Source organism: Monopterus albus, unplaced genomic scaffold (assembly GCF_001952655.1).
Source record: "Monopterus albus unplaced genomic scaffold, M_albus_1.0 scaffold196.1, whole genome shotgun sequence".
In the NCBI taxonomy this organism is placed as follows: domain Eukaryota; kingdom Metazoa; phylum Chordata; class Actinopteri; order Synbranchiformes; family Synbranchidae; genus Monopterus; species Monopterus albus.
In genome coordinates, this window is record NW_018128076.1 from 583,175 (window position 1) to 591,773 (window position 8,599).

General features: G+C 41.2%; 1 protein-coding gene and 1 long non-coding RNA gene across 3 annotated transcripts in view; one reads left to right on the top strand and one right to left on the bottom strand.

Annotated features, from left to right (window-relative positions):
- Positions 1–8,599, bottom strand: part of nfasca (neurofascin homolog (chicken) a) — a 152,688-nt gene that overhangs the window by 89,095 nt on the left and 54,994 nt on the right. The window lies entirely within an intron of this gene.
- Positions 5,697–7,658, top strand: LOC109970369 (uncharacterized). 2 transcript variants are annotated; one of them, XR_002276408.1, is made up of 4 exons: positions 5,697–5,859; positions 6,559–6,593; positions 6,899–7,065; positions 7,157–7,658. It is a non-coding gene; the product is annotated as an uncharacterized LOC109970369 (long non-coding RNA). The 2 variants fall into 2 exon arrangements; XR_002276407.1 differs by lacking the exon at positions 5,697–5,859 and having other exon boundaries at positions 5,877–6,593; positions 7,157–7,657.

The window sequence follows — 8,599 nt, forward strand, 5'->3', positions numbered from 1 at the left end:
ATGCACCAGATGGGCGAAGCAAACATCGGAATGACGGAGCAGCAATACATTTACTTTTCATGCTGTTCTGTCTTTGACCAATGCTTACACTTGCAAAATTTACCTGAGTGACATAGTGCAAGACTGCAGAGTGTAGGATGAAAAAATCAGAATACACAAACATGAATCTGGAATTGTTCATCTTTATTATAAGTTTAACTAGAGGGGAGCTGCTGATATCTACAACTAATGCAATACATTGCATTAGTTGTCACACGTTATTACATGGCTTGATTAAGGCGTACATTAGGCTAACATCTGGGGCCAGTGCTGAAACTACTTATACTCGGCCAACATATGACAAAGAATGATGGTCCTTTGGTGGCCTAGAGCTGGCAAATGTTGGTAATGTATGCATTTTGCTGTTGTAATCTTAAATAAAACGCGCACACACACACACACAGCAGTTAAGGAGTGGAAGTTTCCTGTCTGCAGACAGCATTCCTGAAGAAAGAACTGGCAGGGGAGTGAACAGTGAGCCATGTATAATTAAGGAGGGAGACTAACGAGGCGCAGCTGGTGAGTATCAGTGAATCGGGGCGGGGGTGGCTAATCAAGATCAGTGCAAGGGAGCTGACTAGAGCGAGGAAAAAGAAGAGAGTAAAGGTGCCACCGGGCAAACCTGACAAAAATAAGAACAACCCCAGGTTTCTTTTCAGCACTGTAGCCAGGCTGACAAAGAGCAACAGTGTAGTTGAGCTTAACATTCCCATAGATCTCAGCAGCAATGACTTCATGAGCTTCTTTACAAATAAAATTACAACTATTAGAGAAACAATTGGTCGGACCATTCCCACAGCTCTCGCGGATGTGCCATCTACTACAATGGCTTTAGAAACACCTGTAAGACCTCATTTATACTTGGACTACTTCTCTCCCATAGATCTCTCTGAGTTGACCTCAACAATTGCTTCATCTAAATCATCAACATGTCTCCTGGACCCCATCCTGACCAGGCTGCTCAAAGACGTCTTTCCCCTAATCAACACATCCATACTAGATCTGATTAACCTCTCTCTATTAACAGGTTATGTTCCACAGGCTTTTAAACTTGCAGTAATTAAACCTCTACTCAAAAAGCCTACTCTTGACCCAGGTGTCCTAGCTAATTATAGACCAATATCCAATCGCCCATTTATTTCCAAAATCCTTGAAAAAGCTGTTGCAAAGCAGTTATGTGACCACTTGCACAAGAATGATTTGTTTGAGGATTTTCAGTCAGGATTTAGAGTCCATCATAGTACAAAAACCGCATATCTTCTCCTAGCCTCAGACAATGGACTTGTCTCCATACTTGTCCTCTTAGATCTCAGTGCTGCTTTTAACACCATTGATCACAGCATCTTACTGCAGAGACTTGAACATGTTATTGGGATTAAAGGAACTGCACTAAGCTGGTTCAAATCTTATTGTTCAGAAAGCTTTCAATTTGTTCATGTTAATGACGAATGTTCCACACAAACTGAAGTTAGTCACGGCATTCCACAGGCCTCTGTGTTAGTTACAATTCTCTTCACTTTATACACGCTCCCTTTAGGCAATATTATCAGGAAGCACAACATAAATTTCCATTGCTATGCAGATGATACTCAGTTATATTTATCTATGAAGCCAAATGAATCAGGTCAGCTGGTCAAACTTCAAGCATGTCTTAAAGACATAAAGGCCTGGATGACCTGCAACTTCTTACTTCTAAACTCTGACAAAACTGAAGTTATTGTGCTTGGGCCTGAAAACCTTAGAAATCTGCTGTCTAATCATATAGTTACTTTAATTGACATAGCTCTTTCCTCCAGTACTACTGTGAGGAACCTTGGAGTCATCTTTGATCAGAATATGTCCTTTAAATCACACATAAACCAAGCCTCTAGATCTGCCTTCTTTCACCTGCACAATATTGCAAAAATCAGGAGCATCCTGTCTCAAAGTGATGCTGAAAAACTGGTCCATGCATTTGTTACTTCCAGGCTGGACTACTGTAACTCTTTACTATCAGGATGTCCCAATAATTCCCTAAAAAGCCTCCAGTTAATCCAAAATGCTGCAGCCAGAGTACTGACAGGAACTAGCAAGAGAGATCATATCTCTCCCATATTAGCTTCTCTCCACTGGCTCCCAGGTTTCTTCCGTTAAAGGGAGTTTTTCCTCCCCACTGTCGCCAAGTGCTTGCTCAAGGGGGATTTGTTGGGTTTTCCCTATGTAATAATAGTGATAACAGTAAGGTCTAGACCTTACTTTGTAAAGTGTCCTGAGATGACTTTTGTTGTGATTTGGCGCTATACAAATAAAATTGATTTGATTTGATTTACTTTGAATTCTGTAGAAACAAGATGTCCGCATCTCCAAGCAACCAGACAGCCTATTTACATTTTAACAAAGACCTGTTGGCCTGTTTTACACCCACACCTGGACCCACTTAGCATATTCCAAGTTCTGCTTTGTCAAGCGGTGTCCTACAGAGCCAGGGGACCCACAACCTGAGATGACCACCTGGCCAGTTCAGCATACTTATTAGCAACACACACACACAGGGGGCCTGCAACCCAGGCCACCCATTGTTCAGGGCTCATTGATCAAGATCAAGCTGCCACCTGAGACACACACACACACACACACACACACATGCACACTCACACACCTGGTCTAGATCACATATCGGCAAGCAAGCGCAGGCAAGGGTTGACCTGCTCACTCCAAATGGCCAATAGGATTACGAAGTGTGAATTGTTGTACCTTTGTTTAGGGCGGGCCTAGCCCAGCCAGATAAATGCATTGTAAAAACATACCCTCGGGGTTCAGAGGATGGAATTCCTGCGGGAGCTCTGTCTCTCTGATCCCAGCGCTGTAAGACTCCACCTGTGCTCAGACTTCCAGTAAACTTTCTGTTGATATTAAACAGTCCTCTCCTGTCTTCACATCTCGTGCTTCCAACAAAAGAATTTGGTAATTTCTAGCAAACAGCTGGATGGAATAGTTATCGCAGAGCATGGAGTGCAGCTGACAATCTAGTGTACATATAAAGAGCACACAACCTGAAACAGAGGAGTGGTACAATCCACAAGGTTCAGGGAATGACAACATCATCAGCTGTAGTTTCACTGAAGCACATTTGTGAACATGGCATGGCTTACATAGCTATCAGCAGAATAACATCCCTTAGTGGACTTCACCAACTGGACATAGATGAGACATGATTTTATTTGAACCCAGAGATCACATCAGCCCTGCAGATCACGAGACAAGCCAACATGGATGACATGATGTTGCTTCTTCAGATCAGACAAACATTGAGCAGACCATACACTCTGATCATCATTAACCATAACACAGAAGGACTGCCGTCTCATGTCGATGACATGAAGAGTCATCATGAATTGTGTCTGGTAGATGTTTTGTGTCTCACATAAACAAACCTATAAGGCTGCAGCTGGATAGTTAAAAATTGATCAAACACAACCGACACCTGTCCTGTTCAAATTTTCCACAAATGGCCAATAGAGGCCATATCAATGTCATGATTCTGTCTCTTCTGCTTCCTGTAACATGCTTTTATTCTGACACAAACTTCCTGTTAAGGTGTCTGCTATGATTCAAGATTCACCTCACCTTCCCTAACACTCTGAGGATTAACGCTATCAAGACAGTATGCTGCTACAGACCAAAACCTGCAACACAATCAAAACTATCAGCCACAATTTGACCTATCTGGACCGCACAGAGAAATGTTATACTTCATGCAGATCAAACTCACTTTTCAAAACAAAACACAAGATAACTCTTATTAACTTTTACTTCACCTTACTTCTGGCTCGGTGATGCTGACAACCTCACACCAATCAAGACTTCATGCTGCTGCAACTGGAGACTCATCACAGAGACACGTGTTTCTTCAGAACAGAACATAAACTTTATTTATTTATTATAAACTTAGTTTTTATTGTTTTAGCTAAAAGTTTCATTACCCTGTACTTTTTATTTGTTAAATGTTATTTAGTTTATACTGTGTTTATTTACCTATTCAGATTCCACACTGTTGTTCTGTCTTTTGTGGTACAGCTGGTGGTATTTACATGAACTGTTTATGTCAGGTCCTCTGTCACCCCTCCAGTTCATAGTAAAACTTTCCAGAATGTGTCTTTGTGAAATTGTTCAGACTAAAAATTGTTTCCTGCCCTCCAGCAGTGTTCAAGGTATATAATAACCGTCCAAGTTTCAAACACATTTTGTACATTTCCCAACACTTGCCACGTAGCAGAAGAGCTAAATACAGCGGCCAAAGGTGCCCTGAAAATAACTGTTACTGTGCATCTGGCCAGTCTACACATTCTCTTTGAGGACTACTTTCCAGAGAAACACTACAATAGTCACTGGATAAGAGATCCCTTTGGAATTGACATGGAAAGCATTGTGTTGCAAAGCAGCAAGGAGAATCAGCTGGTTGAACTGTCATGTGACCAGACGCTGAGAAAGAAATTTGATGAGATAAGCTCCCCCCATTTCTGGTGCAAATACGTGATGTCTGAGTATCCCTCCCTCACTACATTGGCAGCAAAGCAATCGTACCGTTCACAGCAAGCGATGGTATCTGTGTTAAAGTGGCTTCAACACTTTGGTACAGCTCAAGTCAAAGCAAAGGAACAGGTTGGACACTGAACATGATCTGAGAGTAGCTCTGTCTACTATCAGCCCAGACATTGAAACTGTTGTCAGAACTAAAGGACAACTACAGCTATCTCATTAGTTCACTGTAAAATAAAATCTTGCTTACATGTTAAGTGAAAAGAGACTATAAGGAATTATCATGTTGTGTTTGCAGTTCTGCGTTCAGTTTTATACATATACAGCACCCTGTTGTGTTATTCGGCTGTTGTATTTATGTTATATTATGCAGCAGTTGTGGTGTGTATTTTTATTTTTGAGTAACATTTCTTCAATGTAGACAGTGTGAAGTCTCATACTTCTTCTCGAGTCCAGATAGCGGAAAGAATATTCAGTCACAACACCAAATATCAAAGTGCACTATTACCTTTTATTATTTTCCAGATATATCTGGAGATCATACAGCAAGCAGCAGGGCAGATGATCTGAAGTCACATCACCAAAACTGTGTGTTATATACTATTCTTCCCTCCTTCTAGCACATTCCTGCAGCATGCAGCTGGAAAGTATCAGCACTATCCCAAAGATATTCTTGTAGGATGCAGCTGGTAATTATCAATACTTTTCCAAAGATATTCCCCCAAGCACAACTCCCTAATTCCAAAGTAGTACATTCTGTAATTAAATGAACACACATATTGCTAATAATTGAGTGAACACACACACCTACTTCTACTAAAATGTAAAGGTTATATTCCTTATTTAGTACATTTATATAAAACAGTGCTCATGCTTTAATCTGAGTGAAAGTTGTATTCCTTATAAGTGCATAGAAAATGATGCTGTGTTTGAGCTACAGCGTCTATTCCTTATATGTGCATAACAAACGGTGCTGGTGCTTGAGTTGCAATGTCTCACACAACTTAATATCCAACAATTGTCACGGGTCCACAGGAAAAATCTGACACAAAGGCTGCACTGACTATGTTTTTAAAAAAAAAGCTTTATCATTTAATTAATTTATTTGAAATCCTGTACTGGTGGGTCACGACTTGACAAGTGGGTTGGAAAGTGGGCACTCGGAAATTTCCGAATCCGGAATTTCCGAGTGCGCCTGAATGCAACCATGATACTGGGATTTCTGAGTGTCCCTGAATGCAGCCATTACACAGCTGAACTGTATTACCTAAGTTGTGCCACTTCGGTTTGTAGTGTGTCTGGGTGAGTATCAGTGAATGTGCATTTAATTTTTTTTAATGGTAAAAATTCAACTTAGGTGGTTTAAATGACATACAGCTGACTTCTTCCTTATATGCAACTCATGCCACGACAGTATGAAGGCAAAGAATGAATATTTTATCCCTCTGACATGGCAAAGAGGGAACTATTTGTGGCGTGCTAATTAACGAGCTAACTATTAGCTCGTTAGCAATTTTGCTAATGTCAACCACTAAGCTAACTATGTAACCAGGTTAACGGAAGGTTTAATGGATAAAGTAGTAAATGGGAGTTGAAACAGTTTGGGAGTTGAGACAACTAACTTATTGCTCTATCCCACAACATCATTGTGGCTAGCTACAGCACAAGCTAGACTCCCGAATAAGGGAACAACATAATGTGCATTCGACATCATGGAGCAGTGCAGCAGGCCATAGTTAGCAGATGCTACTCGCAAATGTCTGACTCCTACAGTGTCATAACTACTCTTGTGTTCTTATGATAGCTCTTGCTAATTGATAGTTACAAGAAAAAATATTTACAGCCAAAGTGGTACTGAGAGGGAGCAGAATTTTGGCAACTATATATTTTATTATTTTCTTGTTTTGTTTTTTTTAATACTTGCTAGTTGTATGGTAACTGCAGTGGCTCATTGCATATTTACACATGTACAGCAGATATTAACATATTGTTTCCTTTCAGACACAGAATGTTGATCCTGCCCTGTGCTTTACTTTGTAAGTATAGAAGTACTTCTGCTGAATATAAAATAAGATTGCATAACATGAATATGTACATTCACTGGCCACTTTATTAGGTACAGATGTACAATTGTATGCACTTCAGTGCAGCACTTCTGCCTTAACATCTGTGTTTTTGGAGATTCTCACCAACAACTGAAACATTTTGTTTCATAAACACAAATGTTAAGGCAGAAGTGTTGCATTGAAGTGAATACAGATGTACAGGTTGTCAGGTTTGCTCTACGCCACCTGCCTTTCTCCCTTCTCTCTCTTTTTTCTCTTCTGATTCTCTGTTACAGGTCCTGGCTCCAGCAGTGCATGCAGCTGAGTAGTGCACGCTATACCAGTACTTAAGACACTGGCGCACAATCACCAGTACGTTGACGAATCCCTTCTCATCCTTTGACCTTATCATACAAGAAGCTACACTCGCTCAGCGACACTTTGAGAATCATGCTACTAAAAAGTAAGACAGTTCACTCCTCACCCTTCTGCCTATACTCCTTGTTTTCCCATCATTACTCCAGCGATCTGCACCTCTGACTCTCTCTGTTCAGCCTCTGCCTGAGTGACCTGCTGCCAGTCATCTTTCATCTTCCTCGAGCCCAGCCATCTTCGCTCTACCCTACCTGAGTTTGCCGGCTATACTCACCTGTCTCAGCTTATCTTCATTTCCTCCATCTGCCCTGCATTGCCACCTCCAGCTCCCCATCTGTGGACCCCTCGAGCTCTGCCTCCTCTGGCGGATATTTCCAGCATATTGACTGTTATCTCCATAACTTGTTTTCTCAGTACAATAAAGTTTGTGATCAGTATCGCACCTGTCATCTGGGTCCAGCCTGTTTGCTCAGTCTCTCTCCCCACTCCTTCTGGCCTACTCCCTTCTGTCTCTGAGTCTAGTCTGCTAGTGTGCTGACACAGTGGCCATGCGACAGTAAGTTCACATGCTGTATATGAACGAAGACTTGGTAAATGCGCACTTACTGAAATCATTAGTAAATTATTTTCATGACACCTGCAATTTTGACATTATTCAGACCACAGCTGGAAATGCAGTGTTAATCGGGTTTGTGGTAATTGTTTTATTGGTGTAGGTGAAGACTGTGAATCAGAATCTGCTTTATTGGCCAGGTGTGTAGGACACACGAGGAATTTGACTCTGGTACATTGGTTGTCAATGTGCATGTACATATCCCCATACACGGTGTAAATAAACAGTAAACCAACATAAGGCTGTGTAATATAACAAAATAAGCAGTATTAGCAGCAACAAACCATGCAAAATAAGCAGTATAAACAGGCAGTAAACAATGCAGACAAAGGAATGCTTTCTGTGAAATGAGAAATAGGAATAAAAAGAGACCTGTATATACACACAGTCTAGATGCATTTTACGGATCTATATTTACAGGTATTGCACTGAGGGTTACTGAGCAGTCATACCGTCATGGGTTAAGTGTTAAACAGAGTGACAGCCCAGGGGAGGAAACTGCCCCTTTGCCTGGTTGTCTTGGTGCAAAGTGACCTGTAATGCCGTCCAGAGGGGAGGAGTTTGAACAGATTGTGTGCCAGGTGTAAGGGGTCTGCAGTGATCCTCTCTGCCCTCCTTTTTATCCATGAGGTGTACAGGTTCTCCATGGAGGGCAGGCTCACACCAATGACCTTTTCTGCAGTCCTAACTGTCCGCTGAAGTCTGTACTTGTCCTGTTTGGTTGCTAAGCCAAACCAGACAGTGATGGAGTTGCAAAGAACAGAGTCGATGATTGCTCTGTAAAACTGTATCAGCAGCTCCTGGGGCAGGTCAAACTTCCTGAGCTGGTGTGTTAGAATTGGATTTCAGGAGTTGCAGTTGTTTTATTTACTGTTAGTATTATTTTGCATTTATAATGATAAAGTTTAGTATGACTGTGTTTTATTAGCAGCACCATGTATCAGTATTAACCTGGCTCTTATACATGCATAATAGTTATAATTTTCAGCTGTAGTTCAACTTGTAGTGT